The sequence below is a fragment of the Arachis hypogaea genome, chromosome 9 (assembly GCF_003086295.3).
Source record: "Arachis hypogaea cultivar Tifrunner chromosome 9, arahy.Tifrunner.gnm2.J5K5, whole genome shotgun sequence".
NCBI lineage: Eukaryota > Viridiplantae > Streptophyta > Magnoliopsida > Fabales > Fabaceae > Arachis > Arachis hypogaea.
The window spans coordinates 42012824-42034960 of NC_092044.1; the positions used below are offsets into that span (position 1 = coordinate 42012824).

The following is a 22137-nucleotide window of genomic DNA, read 5'->3' on the forward strand; positions in this document are numbered from 1 at the left end:
TCCTCCAGAGTTGACATTGGATTATTTTCACTAGTTATCAATACAGAACTATTTTTATTTTTAATTAAACCTTTTTTTATTATTTATTATGTCTTCTTTTATTTTTCCCATTGATTCTGTGAAGTCTATAATTATGATGAGTGAGTAGTTCCATAACTTGATTGGGAGATGATTGAAAGGAAACCTTGAGTTGGATTACTTAAGAGAAAAATTGTAATTGGGTTTATTGTTGGAACACCCTCTAGTCATTGACACTAGTCCTTCCCAAGGGAGAGGATTAGGACTTGAGACTAGAAATAGCTTTCCAACTTGCTTGACTTTCCTTTACCTAGTAAGGGATAACTAAGCAGAGCAACCTTCAATTACCAATTAATCTTGAGAGTACTTCAACAAGAATAGGGCTTCCAACTAATCTACTCCCAGTCAAGGCTTTTATTTAAATTATCTAAATTCTCTTATTTAATTTCCTATTTATCAACTCGACCATTTTTGAAAACACCTGATTAATAAAATAGCACATCTTTCTGCAACTCGTTGGGAGACGACCTGAGATTCATACTCCTAGTATATTAATTTCAATATTGTGACAACCCTTCTAAATCGATAAGCGGATTTTCGACTGGTTAAGGACTGTACTTGCAACGTATCTCTTATAATAATTTCTTAACTAGCCAATTTCCACCACGTCAACCTTCCCTTGATATAAGATAGCTATCTTATCTTATGTTTGAGTGAAGTCATCTTATCTTATCTTCTTGGGAGCCGCCTTATCTTTCTAGGCTTTGCCGCCTTTAGATTTGTGCTTTGCTCCTTTATTGGGCTTGCTTTGGGCTCCCATGATGATGTGGCCAAACTCTTTGAGAAGAGGTCGGGTAGTCCTGACCTGAAGTGGTCGGTCGACTTGTCTTCGATCAGCCTGGGTCGTACAACTCGACCCAGGGCTTGAACACCTATGATATAGGGGATTTGGAAACTCCCTGGGTCTTTCATTTTCTGGGAAGCTTCTTTTGTATGATGGCACTACACTCCTCAATTAGCACTATGGTCTCTTTTTCTCTCCAGTTTCTTTTTCTTGTCATAAGCTCTTTCAGAAATTTGGCATAAAGTGGCAATTGCTCCAATGCTTCAGCAAATGGTATGTTAATTTGGAGCTTTTTGAAGATCCCTAAGAATCTAGAGAACTGGCTATCCTTTCCATCTTTCCTTAGCCTCTGATGATATGGTGCCTTTGGCACATAAGGCTTCAAGATTGGCTTTGGTGAGGATGGGGCAGGGATCTCTTCTTTATTATTATTTCCATACTTCTCTGTAGCCTCTTCTTCATGGTTATCCTGGCTCGGGGTTGCTTTTTCTACAACTTTCCCGCTTCTAAATGTGATGGCTTTGCACTCCCCTTTTAGGTTGGCCATGGCATCACTGGGAAATATATGTGTGGGCATTGAGATTTGTTTGGATAGGATCCCCAGTTGTGCTTCCAGCTTTGAGATTGCTGTGCCTTGATTCTTCATATTTGATCTGTATTCTTCTTGATTGGCATCTATCTTTCTTTCAGCCTATGTTTGTCTTTCCAAGATGGTGGAGATGGCTCCTGTAAGCTGTGATGATAGTTGTGCTATTGCAACCTCTACTCTCTCAAAGTTGCTCTTGATTTCACATGGTTGTAAGGTTGAGATTGATGCGTCTTGATGGTGGTTATTGTGTGTTTGCTGGTTGGAATGGTATAATGGGTTTTGTGAATTGTGGTAGGCTCTATTGTTGCCTGATTGATGGTTGGGGTTGTGAGTGTTGTATTGGTTGGATGGGTAAGGTTTTTTGTGATCTTGGTTATGGCTTTGTTGGTTCCCCCCCCCCCCCAAAAATTTGGGTGGTTCTTCCAGTCTAGGTTGTATGTCTTGGAGTTACGATCATATGGTGGTCTAGAATTATGCACATAGTTGGCTTACTCCAATTCACATTCAACTTCTGGTGCATCTCATTCTTGTTGAGGGGTTTGGGCTTGAATAACTAAGACTTGATTGTTCTCCATCTTCTTGGTCAAGGCTGTTAGTTGTGCACTAATCACTTTGTTTTGAGCTAACAGGGCATCCATTGAATTGAGCTCCATTACCCCTTTCCTTTGAGTTCTTTCTGAAGCATAAAAGTACTCATCCTCAGCCATAGTCTCAATGACATCTATGGCTTCTTCAATGGTCTTCTTCTTGTTGAGTGATCCTCCTAAAGAATGATCTACTCCTTGCTTTGACTCACATGACAGCCCTTCATAGAAGATGTGTAGTTGCACCCACTCATTGAACATATCCTGTGGGAATTTCCTTGTCAAATCCTTGAACCTCTCCTAGGCCTCATAGAGTGTTTCACCATCTTGCTGTCTGAAAGTTTGCACCTCAGCTCTTAGCCTGTTGACTCTTTGTGGAGGGTAAAATCTTGCTAGAAATTTTTTTACAACATCATCCCATGTGGTTAAGCTCTCCTTGGGAAATGCTTCCAACCACTTTGCTGCCTTATCTCTGAGTGAGAAAGGGAACAAAAGTAGCTTGTAGGTGTCAGGATGTACACCATTGGATTTTATAGTATCGCAGATCCTCAATAATGTATTGAGATGTTGGTTTGGGTCCTCCTGGGCACCTCCTCTATATGAACAGTTATTCTAGACAAGTGTGATGAGTTGGGGTTTCAACTCAAAGTTGTTGGCATGGATTGTTGGTTTCAGGATGCTACTGCCACAGTTTCCTGGATTTAGATTGATGTAGGAGCCTAAGACTCTCCTCTCTTGCCCAGCATGATTGCCAGTTTCCTCCGCAACATGGTTATGTGCTTATTCTTCCATGGTGGGTTCTAGATCTCCTTCCACTACTTTCTCTCCAATAATGCCTTTGCCTCTTGCTTCCCTCCTTAATCTAAGGAAGGTCCTCTCAGGTTCACTATCGAAGGAAGATGAAGTTTCTCCCCTTCTACCTATCATACATTCAACAAACAGCAAATAGAGGAGAAGTGGAAGAATCACCTTAGTTAAGATTAGTGGTTAACTTGGTTGATGCAATTAATAAAACAGTTAAAAGGATGGAGATATGGACAATGGATAATTTGAATGATCTCAGCAAAAAGACCAAAATCCGAATAAAAAGTAAAGAACAATGTTGAAGAAAGAAAGAAGAAAAAAATAACAAGGTAGTTAAAATGCTTAATCTAGCTCTCCAATCAATTTAATCATTGTCAAATTCAAATTAATCCCCGGCAATGGCGCCATAAAGCTTGATGATTCCGAATTCACTCCCCATAAAAAATTGATGAATCTGCTCTTTTGGCAAGCGCACCAAAATTATCGTCAAGTAATAACCCACAGTGGAGTTGGATCGTATCCACAGAGATTGGTTGATTTGAACAACTTTAATTAATTGGTGAATGAGTCAAGCTAAACAGAATAGATTGTGATTGCAGAATTGTAAATGGGCAGAATTATAAATGACATAAAAGTAAAGAAAGACAATAAAGTGCAGAAATGGAAATGGCAAGAATGTAGAGGGCAGAAGTTTAAATGACATAAATGTAAATGGGAATGGGAAATTGACAAATGTAAAAGAAAGCTATTAAAAAAGTGATAGATGAGGATGGGGGAATTCATTGAGATTAGGAGATGTTGTCTCTTTGGATTAAATCTAGCTTATATCCTCCTCAATCATGCAACTCATTGACCTCTTGGAAATCATGATTGACTGAGTCTCAATCCCTTGGTGACTCAATCTCTCAGATCTTGATCAATAGCCAATTTCTTGGTCTAATTGCTCATGAAGAGAAATATGCTTGGTCCCTGATTATACCACACATCATCATAGGTCCAAGTTGAGAGAGGATTTTATATCACCATATCCAAACACTAAAACCCAGATTCTACTCAGGTGTGAGAAGGGATTTCTAGCACGGTTTCATGATTCCTTTTCCAAGGTTCCCATGAAACCCATTTTGCATTCAATCTCTTTTCCATGATAATTGAACACTAAGCACGAAGAATGAAATCCCTTCTAGCAAATCAAAGAGAAGATGAAGACAAGAAGAAATTTTCTATCATCAATCCATCAAGTACAATAGAGCTCCCTCTCTCAATGAGAGGGAATTTAGCTACTCAAAGCTCAGAGAAAAGTACTCAAGATGAAGAAGATAATGAAGTAAAAAGTAAATCGAAAAGCTATTCTACACTTAGCCTCCTAACTTCTTGAACCCCTTTCTTAGTACTTCTTGGGATTATTTATACTACTCCTAGTTCTAAAAATAAAAGAAATACAAAAAGTGAAAAGAAAAATTACAATTTGGAAGGAAAAGAACTCAATAAACGTGATCTCCCAGCTGGCGTGTGGCTGGCGCTTCAGTGGCGTGCCACGCTTTCCTCTGATTCTGGCTTGGCGTGCCATGCCCAGCTCATCAAGTAGCACGCCCTCCTTCAGAAACATCCCTGGTGTGCCACGCCTTCGACCTCAAGTGGCAGGCCCAGGGTCTTTTTAACCATTTGTGTAGCCTGGCATGATACGCCTTCGAGCCCGAGTGGCACGCCCAGGTTTTCTCCCTCTTCTTCTTGCTTCTGGAAAATTGAACTAGCGTGGCACGCCCAGGATCTGGTGTGTCACGCCCATGCTGTGTGCTTGATCCATCTCTCTGGATAGTTGAACTAGAGTGGCACACCCAGGGTCTGGCGTGCCACGCCCATTTGGGTGCTTGGCTCCTTCACTGGCGTGCCATGCCCAACATTCAAGTGGCACGCCCAGTTCCTTCTTAGTTGATTGGTGATCATGGTGTGCCACGCCTGAGACTCAAGTGGCAGGCCTGGGTGGAGAATGGTGGCTGGCGTGCCATGCCTTCGACACCATGTGGCACGCCCTTATGGTTGGCCTCCTAACTCCCTCTTTGGAAAATACAACCAGTGTGCCACGCCTAGAGGCTGGTGTGCCACGCCCATCATTTTGCCTTAGTTCCATTAGATGGCGTGCCACGCCCAGCATTCAAGTGGCACGCCATAGTGAGATTTTTGAGCTGGCATGCTGGTGCACGAGATTGTGATCATCAATGGCACCATCAACATGGTACACACAATTGCAATCTCAACTCTTTATCACAACTTCGCACAACTAACCAGCAAGTGTACTGGGTCGTCCAAGTAATAAACCTTACGCGAGTAAGGGTCGATCCCACAGAGATTGTTGGTATGAAGCAAGCTATGGTCACCTTGTAAATCTTAGTCAGGCAAACTCAAATGGTTATGAATGATGAATAAAACATAAAGATAAAGATAGAGATACTTATGTAATTCATTGGTAGGAATTTCAGATAAGCGTATGAAGATGCTTTGTCCCTTCCGTCTCTCTGCTTTCCTACTGTCTTCATCCAATTCTTCTTACTCCTTTCCATGGTAAGCTGTATGTAGGGTTTCACCGTTGTCAGTGGCTACCTCCCATCCTCTCAGTGAAAATGTTCAACGCATCCTGTCACGGCACAGCTATTCAGCTGTCGGTTCTCGATCATGTCGGAATAGAATCCAGTGATTCTTTTGCGTCTGTCACTAACGCCCCACAATCGCGAGTTTGAAGCTCGTCACAATCATTCAATCATTGAATCCTTCTCAGAATACCACAGACAAGGTTTAGACCTTCCGATTCTCTTGAATGCCGCCATTAATTCTAGCTTATACCACGAAGATTCCGATTAAAGGATCCAAGAGATATCTTAGATTGGGTGGATATCTCTTGGATTCTTTAACCGGAATCTTCGTGGTATAAGCTAGAATTGATGGCTACATTCAAGAGAATCCGGAAGGTCTAAACCTTGTCTGTGGTATTCTGAGTAGGATTCAATAATTGAATGACTGTGACGAGCTTCAAACTCCTGAAGGCTGGGCGTTAGTGACAAACACAAAAGAATCACTGGATTCTATTCCGACATGATCGAGAACCGACAGCTGAATAGCCGTGCCGTGACAGGGTGCGTTGAACATTTTCACTGAGAGGATGGGAGGTAGCCACTGACAACGGTGAAACCCTACATACAGCTTGCCAGGGAAAGGAGTAAGAAGGATTGGATGAAGATAGTAAGAAAGCAGAGACACGGAAGGGACAAAGCATCTTGATACGCTTATCTGAAATTCCTACCAATGAATTACATAAGTATCTCTATCTTTATCTTTATGTTTTATTCATCATTCATAACCATTTGAGTTTGCCTGACTAAGATTTACAAGGTGACCATAGCGTGCTTCATACCAACAATCTCTGTGGGATCGACCCTTACTCGCGTAAGGTTTATTACTTGGACGACCCAGTACACTTGCTGGTTAGTTGTGCGAAGTTGTGATAAATAGTTGAGATTACAATTGTGCGTACCATGTTGATGGCGCCATTGATGATCACAATTTCGTCCACCAAGTTTTTGGATAATTTATACGCTTTTTGCATTGTTTTTAGTATGTTTTTAGTATATTTTAGTTAGTTTTTAGTATACTTTTATTATTTTTTAGTTAAAATTCACTTTTCTGGACTTTACTATGAGTTTTTGTGTTTTTCTGTGATTTCAGGTATTTTCTGGCTGAAATTGAGGGTCCTGAGCAAAAATCTGATTCAGAGGCTGAAAAGGACTGCAGATGCTGTTGGATTATGACCTCCGTGCACTCGAAGTGGATTTTCTGGAGCTACAGAAGCTCAATTGGCGGGCTCTTAACGGCGTTAGAAAGTAGACATCCTGGGCTTTCCAGCAATGTATAATAGTCCATACTTTGCCCAAGATTTGATGGCCCAAACTGGCGTTGAAAATCAGCTTCAGAATTCCCAGCGTTTAACGCTGGAACTGGCATAAAAATTGGAGTTAAACGCCCAAACTGGCATAAAAGCTGGCGTTTAACTCCAGAAAAAGTCTCTACACATGAAAGCTTCAATGCTCAGCCCAAGCACACACTAAGTGGACCCAGAAGTGGATTTTTACGTCATTTACTCATTTCTGTATACCCTAGGTTACTAGTTCACTATTAATAGGATCTTTTGACATTGTATCTGGACCTCATGACACATTACACGTTTCTCATTGTATCTTCTACATCATGAGTCTCTAAACCCCATTGTTGGGGGTGAGGAGCTCTACTGTGTCTTGATGGATTAATGCAATTACTACTGTTTTTCATTCAATCATGCTTGCTTCCATTCTAAGATATCAGTTGTTCTTAAACCTGATGAATGTGATGATCCGTGACACTCATCATCATTCTCAACTATGAACGTGTGCCTGACAACCACCTCCGTTCTACCTTAGATTGAGTAGATATCTCTTGGATTCTTTAATCAGAATCTTCGTGGTATAAGCTAGAATTGATGGCGGCATTCAAGAGAATCCGGAAGGTCTAAACCTTGTCTGTGGTATTCTGAGTAGGATTCAAGGATTGAATGACTGTGACGAGCTTCAAACTCCTGAAGGCTGGGCGTTAGTGACAGACGCAAAAGAATCATTGGATTCTATTCTAACCCAATTGAGGACCGACAGATGATTAGCCGTGCTGTGACAGAGCGCGTTGAACATTTTCACTGAGAGGATGGGAGGTAACCATTGACAACGGTGAAACCCTACATACAGCTTGCCATGGAAGGAGCCTTGCGTGCTTGAAGAAGAAGACAGTAGGAAAGCAGAGATTCAGAAGATAGAGCATCTCCAAAACCTCAACCTGTTCTCTATTATTGCAAAACAAGTATTTATTTCATGTTCTTTTACTTTTTACAATCAACCCTGATAATTATTGATATCCTGACTAAGAGTTACAAGATAACCATAGCTTGCTTCAAGCCGACAATCTCAGTGGGATCGACCCTTACTCACGTAAGGTATTACTTGGACGACCCAGTGCACTTGCTGGTTAGTTGTGCGGAATTGCAAACGTGTGATTGCAATTTCGTGCACCAAGTTTTTGGCGCCGTTGCCGGGGATTGTTTGGGTTTGGACAACTGACGGCTTATCTTGTTGCTTAGATTAGGACTGTTATATTTTTGTTGGTTTAGAGTCTTTTATTTCAGTCTAGTTTCATATTTTAAGTTTGGTGTCAATTGCATGCTTTTGTTTTCTTTTAATTTTTTTTCGAATTTGCATGTTCTTAGTCCTTTCTTGTTCTTTAAAAATTCTAAGTTTGGTGTCTTCTTTCTGTTTTACCTTTAAAATTTTCGAAAATTTGTGTTTGATTTTCTAAAAATTTTAAGTTTAGTGTCTTTTTGTTGTTTTTCTCTTTCCTAATTTCAAAAATCAAATCTCTTTCAAAATAATTTTCAATCATATCTTTTCTATTGCTAATTCCAAAATCTTTTTAACTAATTAATTGATTTAGTTTTCAATTTGCTTTGATCTTATTTTCTTTTAGTTTTCGAAAATTTATTTTGTTTTCCTTTTGTTTTATTTTATTTTTTTCGGTCAATTCAAAAAAAAATATTTTACTTTACTTGTGAATTCATATCATATTCCCTTTCTCCATCATGGACATAAGTGGAATTGAGCAGTCCAGAAAGACTCTGGGGTCATATGCTAACCCCATTACAGCTGCATATGGGAGTAGCATCTGTATACCTCCCATCAAAGCAAGCAGCTTTAAGCTAAATCCTCAACTCATTATCATGGTGCAGCAAAATTGCCAGTATTTCGGTCTTCCACAGGAAGAACCTACTGAGTTTCTGGCACAGTTCTTACAAATTGCTGACACAGTACGTGATAAAGAGGTGGATCAGGATGTCTACAGACTATTACTATTTCCATTTGCTGTAAAAGATCAAGCTAAGAGGTGGTTGAATAACCAACCTACAGCAAGCATAAAGACATGGAAACAGTTATCAAACAAATTCCTGAATCAATTTTACCCTCCAAAAAGGATGACACAGCTAAGGCTGGACATCCAAGGTTTTAAACAAGAGGATAATGAATCCCTTTATAATGCCTGGGAGAGGTATAGAGGTATGCTAAGAAAATGCCCCTCTGAAATATTTTCAGAGTGGGTACAGCTAGACATCTTCTACTATGGGCTTACAGAAAAAGCTCAGATGTCTTTAGACCACTCAGCTAATGGATCTATACAGATGAGGAAGACAATTGAAGAGGCTCAAGAGCTTATAGATACTGTTGCTAGAAATCAATATTTGTACGCTAGCACTGAGTTCTCTACAAAAGAGGAAGCTATGGCAGTAGCCACTGATCCTAACCCTCAAGAACAGATGATTGAGCTTAATCAGCAATTACACCTGATGACAAAACAGTTAGCAGAATTTAAAGAGATGCTCCAAGAAACTAAAATTGCTAACAAGAACATAGAATCTCAGTTGAATCAGGCAAAACAGTAGCTATCTAAACAGATAACAGAAGAATGCCAAGCAGTTCAACTGAGGAGTGGGAAGACATTGAATAACACTGCTCAAAGTAGCAAAAGGACAAATAAGGAACAATTCACAGAGGATGACCAAACCACTGTCCAAAATCCCTCTGAGGACAGTAAGAGCCCAGAGAGGAATACTTTTGGCGTTCAAACACCAGAAAGGGGGGGGAAGCTGGCGTTAAACGCCCATTCCCTGCCCAGTTCTGGCGTTCAAACGCCAGAAAAGGGGGAAAAGTTGGCGTTAAACGCCCAAACTTCACCCAATCCTGGTGTTCAAACGCCAATGGGGAATCAGACACCTAAGAGTGCTGATAGTAACCCCTCTAAAAAGGCTTCTCCAACCACTTCTGTCAGGAATAAACCTGCAGCAACTAAGGTTGAAGAATATAAAGCCAAGATGCCTTATCCTCAGAAACTCCGCCAAGCGGAGCATGATAAGCAATTTGCCCGCTTTGCAGACTACCTAAGGACTCTTGAAATAAAGATTCTGTTTGCAGAGGCACTTGAGCAAATACCTTCTTATGCTAAGTTCATGAAAGAGATCTTAAGTCATAAGAAGGATTGGAGAGAAACTGAAAAAGTATTTCTCACTAAAGAATGCAGTGCAGTCATTCTGAAAAGCTTACCAGAAAAGCTTCAAGATCCAGGAAGCTTTATGATACCATGCACATTAGAAGGTGCTTGCACCAAGACAGCCCTATGTGATCTTGGAGCAAGCATCAATCTAATACCTGCATCCACTATCAGAAAGCTTGGGTTGACTGAAGAAGTCAAACCAACCCGAATATGCCTCCAACTTGCTGATGGCTCCATTAAATATCCATCAGGCATAATAGAGGACATGATTGTCAAGGTTGGGCCATTTGCCTTTCCAACTGACTTTGTGGTGCTGGAAATAGAGGAGCACAAGAGTGCAACTCTCATTCTAGGAAGACCTTTCCTAGCAACTGGACGAACTCTCATTGATGTACAAAAAGGGAATGTAACCCTGAGAGTCAATGAGGATGAGTTCAAGTTGAATGCTATAAAAGATATGCAGCATCCAGACACACCAAATGACTGCATAGGCACTGACATTATTGACTCTTTGGTGGAAGAGATCAATATGACTGAAAGTCTAGAATCAGAGCTTGAGGACATCTTCAAGGATGCTCAGCCTGATCAGAAAGAACCAGAGGAAACAAAAGAATTTTTGAAAATTCCTCAGGAGGAGGATAAGCCTCCCAAACCTGAACTCAAACCATTACCACCATCCCTGAAGTAAGCATTTCTGGGAGAGGGTGACACTTTTCCAGTGATTATAAGCTCTGCTTTAAATCCACAGGAAGAGGAAGCACCGATTCAAGTGCTAAGGACACACAAGACAGCTCTTGGGTGGTCCATAAGTGATCTTAAGGGCATTAGCCCAGCTAGATGCATACACAAGATCCTATTGGAGGATAATGCCAAACCAGTGGTCCAACCACAAAGGAGTCTAAATCCAGCCATGAAGGAGGTGGTGCAGAAAGAGGTCACTAAATTACTAGAGGCTAGGATTATTTATCCTATTTCTGATAGCCCCTGGGTGAGCCCTGTCCAAGTTGTCCCCAAAAAGGGAGGCATGACAGTAGTTCATAATGAAAAAAATGAACTGGTTCCTACAAGAACAGTCACAGGGTGGCGTATGTGTATTGACTACAGAAGGCTCAATACAGCCACCAGAAAGGATCATTTTCCTTTACCATTCATAGACCAAATGCTAGAAAGACTAGCTGCTCATGATTATTACTGCTTTTTGGATGGCTATTCAGATTACAACCAAATTTCAGTAGATCCTAAAGACCAAGAGAAAACAGCATTTACTTGCCCTTCTGGTGTGTTTGCCTACAGGAGGATGCCTTTTGGTCTGTGTAATGCACCTGCAACCTTTCAGAGATGCATGCTATCCATCTTCTCTGATATGGTGGAGAAATTCCTGGAAGTCTTCATGGATGACTTCTCAGTATATGGAGACTCATTCAGCTCCTGTCTTAACCACCTAGCACTTGTCCTGAAAAGGTGCCAAGAGACTAACCTGGTTTTAAACTGGGAGAAATGTCACTTTATGGTGACTGAAGAAATTGTCCTTGGACACAAAATTTCAAGCAGGGGAATAGAGGTGGATAAGGCAAAGGTAGAGGTAATTGAAAAATTACCACTACCTGCCAATGTTAAGGCAATCAGAAGCTTTCTGGGGCATACAGGATTCTACAGGAGGTTTATAAAGGATTTTTTGATAATTGCAAAACCTTTGAGCAACCTGCTAGCTGCTGACACATCATTTGTGTTTGACACAGTGTCTGCAGGCATTTGAGACCCTGAAAGCCAAGCTGGTCATAGCACCAGTCATCTCTGCACCAGACTGGACATTGCCATTCGAACTAATGTGTGATGCCAGTAACCATGCCATTGGTGCAGTGTTGGGACAGAGGCATAACAAGCTTCTGCACGTCATTTATTATGCCAGCCGTGTTCTAAATGATGCACAGAAGAATTACACAACCACAGAAAAAGAGTTACTTGCAGTGGTCTATGCCATTGACAAGTTTAGATCCTATCTAGTGTGATCAAAGGTGATTGTGTACACTGACCATGCTGCTCTTAAGTACTTACTCACAAAGCAGAATTCAAAACCCAGGCTTATAAGATGGGTGTTGCTTCTGCAAGAGTTTGATATAGAAATAAGAGACAGAAAAGGGACAGAGAACCAAGTAGCTGATCATCTGTCTCGAATAGAACCAGTAGCTGGGGCGTCCCTCCCTTCTACTGAGATCTCTGAGACTTTCCCAGATGAGCAACTCTTTGCCATTCAGGAAGCTCCATGGTTTGCAGATATTGTAAATTATAAAGCTGTGAGGTTCATACCACAGGAGTACAGCAGAGTGCAAAGAAAGAAATTAATTTCAGATGCCAAGTACTACCTATGGGATGAGCCATATCTCTTTAAGAGATGTGCAGACGGAATGATCCGCAGATGTGTACCCAGAGAAGAAGCACAAAGGATCCTGTGGCATTGCCATGGATCACAGTATGGGGGACATTTTGGAAGTGAGCGAACAGCCACTAAGGTCCTCCAATGTGGCTTCTACTGGCCTACTCTCTATAGAGATACCCGAGAGTTTATGCGTAACTGTGACAGCTGCCAAAGAGCTGGTAACTTGCCTCACAGATACGCCATGCCTCAACAAGGGATCTTAGAGATTGAGTTGTTTGATGTATGGGGAATTGACTTTATGGGTCCATTCCCACCTTCATACTCAAACACTTACATTCCGGTGGCAGTGGACTATGTATCTAAATGGGTAGAAGCAATTGCTACACCCACTAATGATACTAAGACCATGCTGAAATTCCTCCAGAATCACATCTTCAGCAGATTTGGTGTTCCCAGAGTCATAATCAGTGATGGGGGTACTCATTTCTGCAATAAACAGCTTTACTCTGCTATGGTCCAATATGGAATTAGCCACAAAGTGGTAACCCCGTATCATCCACAGACAAATGGGCAAGCTGAAGTCTCTAACAGAGAGCTAAAAAGAATCCTAGAACGGACTGTATTAGCCTGAAGAAAGGATTGGACAAAGAGCTTGGATGATGCTCTGTGGGCATACAGAACAGCATTCAAGACTCCAATAGGAACCTCACCATACCAACTTGTGTATGGCAAGGCCTGTCATCTGCCCGTGGAACTGGAACATAAAGCCTACTGGGCAACCAGATTCCTAAACATGGATGCTAAGTTAGCTGGTGAAAGGAGATTACTCCAGCTAAATGAGCTAAATGAATTTAGACTCAGTGCCTTTGAAAATGCAAAGATTTATAAGGAAAAGGCAAAGAAGTGGCATGACAAGAAGTTGTCATCCAGAGTCTTTGAGCCAGGACAAAAAGTTCTGCTCTTCAACTCTAGGCTCAGATTGTTCCCAGGAAAACTTAAATCCTGGTGGAGGGGTCCGTATGTGATTACAAGAGTGTCACCATATGGATATGTTGAGCTTCAGGATACTGATTCTGACAAAAAGTTCATTGTTAATGGACAGAGGATCAAGCATTATATTGAAAGCAATTTTGAGCAGGAATGCTCAAAACTGAGGCTGGAATGATCCTCAGTGAAGGTCCAGCTAAAGACAATAAAGAAGCGCTTGCTGGGAGGCAACCCAGTCATTAGCAGGTTATATGTTTTGTTTCTACAAGGGCAATTATCAAAATTGAAGGAATTCACAGAGTTACAGAAGGATTCAGTGCAAAAAGCAGAGAAAAAGAGCTTGCTGGCAAAAAAAACGCCAGTAAGGGGTACTTTGGGCGTTAAACGCCATAATGGGCACCATTCTGGGCGTTTAACGCCAGGTGTGCAGCATCCTGGGTGTTTAGCAAAACGCCCAGTGATAAAGGGATTTCTGGCGTTTAACGCCAGCCAGGGTACCTGGCTGGGCGTTAAACGCCCAAATTGGCCAACAAATGGGCGTTAAACGCCAGAATGGATACCATTCTGGGCGTTTAACGCCAGAAAGGCAGGGGGAAGAGATTTTGTTTCCCACTTCAAATTTTTTCAAACTTTCTTGTTTTGATTCATATTTTTCTGCATAAACACATTACAATCTTTCATCATTCACCTTCCAATTTCAAAAATTAAAATCTTCTTCAAATCTATTTCAAATCCTTTCCTAGGCTATTTCAAAAACTCAATTATCTCTGCAAATTTTTTCCATATCTTCTCAAATCTCCCTAAAATTTTTGAAAATCTCTCCTCCTCTCCTATTTAAACACGTTCGGCCACCCTATTTCCCCACACCATTCGAATTTGCTCTCCTCCTCTCTCCCATCTTTCCTTTCTTTTGCTTGAGGACAAGCAAACCTCTAAGTTTGGTGTGCTTTTCCGTGATCACTAAGCCAAGATTCATCAAGATCATGGCTCCTAAGGGAAAACAAACCAATTTAAGAGGAAAGAAAGAGAATAATCCAAAGAATCTTTGGAATCAAGAGAAGTTCTTAACCAAGGAACATGAAGACCATTATCGCAAAATAATGGGTCTGAGGTCAGTGATCCCGGAAGTCAAATTTGATCTGAAAGAAGATGAATATCCGGGGATCCAAGAGCAAATTCGAAACAGAGGATGGGAAGTTCTAACCAATCCTGAGATAAAGGTTGGAAGAAATATGGTTCAGGAATTCTACTCAAATCTGTGGCTGACAGATAAGCAGAGAATGACTGGAACTGCTTTCCATACTTACAGAACCATGGTCAGAGGGAAAGTTATATACTTCCATCTGGACAAAATAAGAGAGGTCTTCAAATTGCCTCAACTGCAAGATGATCCTGAATCCTTTAATAGGAGGATGGTGAGAGCAGATAAAGGGTTGGATCAAGTTCTAGAGGACATATGCCTCCCTGGAACTAAGTGGATAACCAATTCAAAAGGTGTCCCAAAACAACTCAAGAGGGGAGACCTCAAACCAATTGCAAGAGGCTGGCTAGACTTTATTGGGCATTCCATATTGTCCACTAGCAACCGTTCTGAGGTCACTATCAAGAGAGCAGTGATGATTCATTGCATTATGCTTGGAAAAGAAGTGGTGGTTCATCATCTGATTGCTTGTGAGATCTACACAATTGCAAATAAGAATTCCACTGAAGCCAAACTGGCTTACCCAAGCTTGATCTCCTTGCTCTGTAAAGAGGCGGGGGTGAAGATGGGAGTAGATGAATTCATACCCATTGAACATCCAATCACCAAGAAGTCAATGGAAGGACAAATGCAAGACAACTCTATCAAAAAGAGGGCGCAGGAGTTCCTCCCTGAATTTCCTGAAATTGACTACTGGGCCAGCCTAGAAGCATCTATTACCAAGTTGCAAGAAACTATAGAGCAACTTAAGGAAGAACAACAGAATCAGAACTGCATGCTCTGCAAATTGCTGAAGGAACAAGAGAAGCAGGGGCGTGAACTTCAAGAGTTGAAACGCCAAAAGTTCTCCCCTCAATTTGAGGGAGCATCCACTTCTCAAAATCAAGGTTGTTGAGTCCTAACTCTGTGATAACCTCTATCATTAGGAGCCTATTTAAATTTTTGTTTTCTATTCCTACTAGTCTCATCTTATATCTATTTTTGAGTCTTGTTCTTAATTCATGATTAATAAAAATTAAAGTTCATGTCTTAAAGCTATGAATGTCCTATGAATCCATCACCTCTCTTAAATGAAAAGTGCTTTAATCACAAAAGTACAAGAAGTACAGGATTTCGAATTTATCTTTGAAACTAGTTGAATTAGTTTGATGTGGTGACAATACTTTTTGTTTTCTGAATGAATGCCTGAACAGTGCATATGTCTTTTGAATTTGTTGTTTGAAGAATGTTAAATTGTTGGCTCTTGAAAGAATGAGGAAAAAGAGAACTGTTATTGAGGATCTGAAAAATCATCAAATTGATTCTTGAAGCAAGAAAAAGTAGTGATTCAAAAAAAAAAACGAAAAAAATAGAAGAAAAAGAAAGAAATAAAGTTGTGATCCAAGGCAAAAAGAGTGTGCTTAAGAACCCTGGACACCTCTAATTGGGGACTCTAGCAAAGCTGAGTCACAATCTGAAAAGGTTCACCCAATTATGTGTCTGTGGCATGTATGTATCCGGTGGTAATACTGGAAGACAGAGTGCTTTGGGCCACAGCCAAGACTCATAAAGTAGCTATGTTCGAGAATCATAATTCTTAACTAGGAGAATCAATAACACTATCTGAGTTCTGAGTTCCTATGGATGCCAATCATTCTAAACTTCAAAGGATAAAGTGAGATGCCGAAACTGTTCAGAAGCAAAAAGCTACTAGTCCCACTCATCTAATTGGAGCTAAGTTTCTTTGATATTTTGGAGTCTATAGTATATTCTCTTCTTTTTATTCTATGTTGATATTCAGCTGCTTGGGGACAAGCAACAATTTAATTTTGGTGTTGTGATGAGCGGATAATTTATACGCTTTTTGGCATTGTTTTTAGTATGTTTTTAGTATATTTTAGTTAGTTTTTAGTATACTTTTATAGTTTTTAGTTAAAATTCACTTTTCTGGACTTTACTATGAGTTTGTGTGTTTTTCTGTGATTTCAGGTATTTTCTGGCTGAAATTGAGGGTCCTGAGCAAAAATCTGATTCAGAGGCTGAAAAGGACTGCAGATGCTGTTGGATTCTGATCTCCCTGCACTCGAAGTGGATTCTATGGAGCTATAGAAGCCCAATTGGCGCGCTCTCAATGGCGTTGGAATGTAGACAACCTGGGCTTTCCAGCAATGTATAATAGTCCATACTTTGCCCGAGATTTGATGGCCCAAACTGGCGTTGCAAATCAGCTTCAGAATTCCCAGCGTTTAACGCTGGAACTGGCATAAAAATTGGAGTTAAACGCCCAAACTGGCATAAAAGCTGGTGTTTAACTCCAGAAAAAGTCTCTACACATGAAAGCTTCAATGCTCAGCCCAAGCACACACTAAGTGGACCCAGAAGTGGATTTTTACGTCATTTACTCATTTCTGTATACCCTAGGTTACTAGTTCACTATTAATAGGATCTTTTGACATTGTATCTGGACCTCATGACACATTCCACGTTTCTCATTATATCTTCTACAGAATGAGTCTCTAAACCCCATGGTTGGGGGTAAGGAGCTCTGCTGTGTCTTGATAGATTAATGCAATTACTACTGTTTTTCATTCAATCATGCTTGCTTCCATTGTAAGATATCACTTGTTCTTAAACCTGATGAATGTGATGATCCGTGACACTCATCATCATTCTCAACTATGAACGTGTGCCTGACAACCACCTCCGTTCTACCTTAGATTGAGTAGATATCTCTTGGATTCCTTAATCAGAATCTTCGTGGTATAAGCTAGAATTGATGGCGGCATTCAAGAGAATCCGGAAGGTCTAAACCTTGTCTGTGGTATTCTGAGTAGGATTCAAGGATTGAATGACTATGATGAGCTTCAAACTCCTGAAGGCTGGGCGTTAGTGACAGACGCAAAAGAATCATTGGATTCTATTCCAACCCGACTGAGGACCGACAGATGATTAGCCGTGCTGTGACAGAGCGCGTTGAACATTTTCACTGAAAGGATGGGAGGTAACCATTGACAACGGTGAAACCCTACATACAGCTTGCCATGGAAGGAGCCTTGCGTGCTTGAAGAAGAAGACAGTAGGAAAGCAGAGATTCAGAAGATAGAGCATCTCCAAAACCTCAACCTGTTCTCCATTACTGCAAAACAAGTATTTATTTCATGTTCTTTTACTTTTTACAATCAACCCTGATAATTATTGATATCCTGACTAAGAGTTACAAGATAACCATAGCTTGCTTCAAGCTGACAATCTCCGTGGGATCGACCCTTACTCACGTAAGGTATTACTTGGACGACCCAGTGCACTTGCTGGTTAGTTGTGCGGAATTACAAAAGTGTGATTGCAATTTCGTGCACCAAGTTTTTGCTTGGCGCCGTTGCCGGGGATTGTTTGAGTATGGACAACTGACGGTTCATCTTGTTGCTTAGATTAGGTATTTTTCTTCAGAGTTCTTAAGAATGAATTCTAGTGTTTCAAGGTGATGTTCCTATCATCACCAAAGCTGATTGATTTTCATCAATTTAGCTCTTGAATGCAATGTCCTGCTGAAGCTTGGCTAACCATGTCTAATTCCTTTAGACTGAAGCTTTAGACTAACATTGCATGATTCCTGGAATTCTCATTAAGAATTTTGATATCTTTATTTTCTTTTCCACTTAATTTTCGAAAAACCACAAAAAAATTACAAAATCATAAAATCCAAAAATATTTCTTGTTTGAGTCGAGAGTCTCATGTTAAGTTTAGTGTCAATTGCATGTTTCTGTTCTTCTTGCATTTTTCATGTGTCTTAAGTGATCTTCAAGATGTTCTTGATGATTTCATTGCTCTGATCTTTAAATTCTCTTGACTTGAGTGTTTTGTGTTTCTCATATGCATTCTCATTTTGTTAAGTGTCAGTAGTATACAAACTGCTAAGTTTAGTGTCTTGCATGCATTGTCTATTTGATCTTAGTTGTATTTTGATTATTCCTCATTATCAAAAATCCAAAAATATTTTTAATTTGTATCTTTTCAAGTCAATAATGCAGAGAATTGAAGATTCAGAACATACAGCAGAGGAATTATAAAGAAAAAGCTGGGCGTTCAAAACGCCCAGTAAGGAAGGCAAACTGGCGTTTAAACGCCAGCCAGGGTGCCTGGCTGGGCGTTTAACGCCCAAAAGAGTAGTGGATTGGGCGTTAAACGCCAGAATATGCACCATTATGGGCGTTTAACGCCAGGATGGCACGAGAAGGAAGATTTTGTTTTCAAATCAAATTTTTTTAAGTTTTCAAAATCTTTTCAAAATCAAATCTTTTTCAAATCAAATCTTTTCAATCAAATCTTTTTCAAAATCAATTTCTTACCATTTTCAAAAATACTTGCTATCAATTAATGATTTGATTCAACATTTTAAGTATGTTGCCTTTTCTGTTGAGAAAGGTTTAATGTTTGAATCATATCTTTTCTTGTTAGCCAAGTCATTAATTTTCAAAATCAAATCTTTTTAAAATGTTTTTCAAATCATATCTTCTCAATCACATTTTTTTTTAAAACCAATCATATCTTTTTAATCACATCTTTTTCAAAATAGTTTTCAATCATATCTTTTTTATTTTCTAATTTCAAAATCTTTTTCAAAAATCACTTGATTTCTTTTCTATTCTTGGTTTTCGAAAATCAATTAAAGTTTTTCAAAATATTTTTAAAATTTTTTTAATGTTTTTGAAAATTTCTTCCCCTCTTCTCACATCCTTCTATTTATGGACTAACACTCATCCTTAATGCATAATTCGAACTCCATCTGTTCTTGATAAGTTCGAATTTTCTACCTCTTCCTTCCATTTTTTTTCCTCTGACACCTCAAGGAATCTCTATACTGTGACATAGAGGATTCCATATTTTCTTGTTTTCTTCTCTTGCATATGAGCAGGAGCAAAGACAAAAGCATTCTTGTTGAGGCTGACCCTGAACCTGAAAGGACCTTGAAGCAAAAGCTAAGAGAAGCTAAGGCACAATTCTCTGTAGAGGACCTAACAGAAATCTTCAAAGAAGAAGAACCCATGGCAGCCGAAAACAACAACAATGCTAACAATGCAAGGAAGGTGCTGGGTGACTTTACTACACCTACTCCCGACTTCTATGGGAGAAGCATCTCTATCCCTGCCATTGGAGCAAACAACTTTGAGCTTAAGCCTCAATTGGTTTCTCTAATGCAACAGAATTGCAAGTTCCATGGACTTCCATTGGAAGATCCTCATCAGTTTTTAGCTGAATTCTTGCAAATCTGTGACACTGTCAAGACCAATGGGGTTGACCCTGAGGTCTACAGACTTATGCTATTCCCTTTTGCTGTAAGAGACAGAGCTAGAATATGGTTGGACTCAAAACCTAAAGAAAGCCTGAACTCTTGGGAAAAGCTAGTCAATGCCTTCTTGGCAAAGTTCTTTCCACCTCAAAAATTGAGTAAGCTTAGAGTGGAAGTCCAAACCTTCAGACAGAAGGAAGGAGAATCCCTCTATGAAGCTTGGGAAAGATACAAACAATTAATCAGAAAGTGTCCCTTTGATATGCTTTCTGAATGGAGCATCATAGGTATTTTCTATGATGGTCTGTCTGAACTGTCCAAGATGTGTGATGAGCGGATAATTTATACGCTTTTTGGCATTGTTTTTAGTATGTTTTTACTATGTTTTAGTTAGTTTTTAGTATATATTTATTAGTTTTTAGTTAAATTTCACTTTTCTGGACTTTACTATGAGTTTGTGTGTTTTTCTGTGATTTCAAGTATTTTCTGGCTGAAATTGAGGGACCTGAGCAAAAATCTGATTCAGAGACTAAAAAGGACTGCAGATGCTGTTGGATTCTGACCTCCCTGCATTCGATGTAGATTTTCTGGAGCTACAGAAGCCCAATTAGAGCGCTCTCAACGGCGTTGGAAAGTAGACATCCTGGGCTTTCCAGCAATATATAATATTTCATACTTTGCCCGAGATTTGATGGCCCAAACCGGCGTTCGAAATCAGCTCAAAACTGTCCGGCGTTAAACGCCGGAACTGGCACAAGAATGGGAGTTAAACGCCCAAACTGGCACAAAAGCTGGCGTTTAACTCCAAGAAGAGTCTCTACACGAAAATGCTTCAATGCTCAAGCACACACCAAGTGGGCCCGGAAGTGGATTTTTCTGTCATTTACTCATTTCTGTAAACCTTAAGCTACTAGTTCTTTATAAATAAGACCTTTTGCTATTGTATTTTCTTCTTTTGATCATTTTAGATCCTTAGATCATCTGGGTAGCTATCTTTATTCTTATGCTATCTTAGATCATTGGGAGGCTGGCCATTCGGCCATGCCTAGACCTTGTTCTTATGTATTTTCAACGGTGGAGTTTCTACACACCATAGATTAAGGTGTGGAGCTCTGCTGTACCTCGAGTATTAATGCAATTACTATTGTTCTTCTATTCAATTCAACTTGTTCTTGTTCTAAGATATCACTTGTTCTTCAACTTGATAAATGTGATGATCCGTGACACTCATCATCATTCTCATCTATGAACGTGTGCCTGACAACCACCTCCGTTCTACCTTAGATTGAGTGGATATCTCTTGGATCCCTTAATCGGAATCTTCGTGGTATAAGCTAGAATTGATGGCGGCATTCAAGAGAATCCGGAAGGTCTAAACCTTGTCTGTGGTATTCTGAGTAGGATTCAATGATTGAATGACTGTGACGAGCTTCAAACTCGCGATTGTGGGGCGTTAGTGACAGATGCAAAAGAATCACTGGATTCTATTCCGACATGATCTAGAACCGACAGCTGAATAGCCGTGCCATGACAGGGTGCATTGAACATTTTCACTGAGAGGATGGGAGGTAGCCACTGACAACGGTGAAACCCTACATACAGCTTGCCATGGAAAGGAGTAAGAAGGATTGGATGAAGACAGTAGGAAAGCAGAGAGACAGAAGGGACAAAGCATCTTCATACGCTTATCTGAAATTCCTACCAATGAATTACATAAGTATCTCTATCTTTATCTTTATGTTTTATTCATCATTCATAACCATTTGAGTTTGCCTGACTAAGATTTACAAGGTGACCATAGCTTGCTTTATACCAACAATCTCTGTGGGATCGACCCTTACTCGTGTAAGGTTTATTACTTGGACGACCCAGTACACTTGCTGGTTAGTTGTGCGAAGTTGTGACAAAGAGTTGAGACTACAATTGTGCGTACCATGTTGATGGCACCATTGATGATCACAATTTCGTCCACCAAGTTTTTGGTGCCATTGCCGGGGATTGTTGAGTTTGGACAACTGACGGTTCATCTTGTTGCTTAGATTAGATATTTTTCTTCAGAGTTCTTAAGGATGAATTCTAGTGTTTCATGGTGATGTTCCTATCATCACCAAAGCTGATTGATTTTCATCAATTTAGCTCTTTAATGCAATGTCCTGCTGAAGCTTGTTCAGCCATGTCTAATTTCTTTAGACTGAAGCTTTAGACTAACATTGCATGATTCCTGGAATTCTCATTAAGAATTTTGATACCTTTATTTTCTTTTCCCACTTAATTTTCAAAAAAAAAATCCAAAAATATTTCTTGTTTGAGTCTAGAGTCTCATTTTAAGTTTGGTGTCAATTGCATGTTTCTGTTC

General features: G+C 40.0%; 2 non-coding genes across 2 annotated transcripts; one reads left to right on the forward strand and one right to left on the reverse strand.

Annotated features, from left to right (window-relative positions):
* Positions 1-2291: 2291 nt before the first annotated feature.
* On the forward strand, positions 2292-2398 carry LOC112714020 (small nucleolar RNA R71). Its single transcript, XR_003158978.1, has one exon. It is a non-coding gene; the product is annotated as a small nucleolar RNA R71 (small nucleolar RNA).
* A 17543-nt stretch (positions 2399-19941) lies between these two features.
* Positions 19942-20049, reverse strand: LOC112714217 (small nucleolar RNA R71). The gene has a single exon (XR_003159172.1). It is a non-coding gene; the product is annotated as a small nucleolar RNA R71 (small nucleolar RNA).
* Between the last annotated feature and the right edge of the window lie 2088 nt (positions 20050-22137).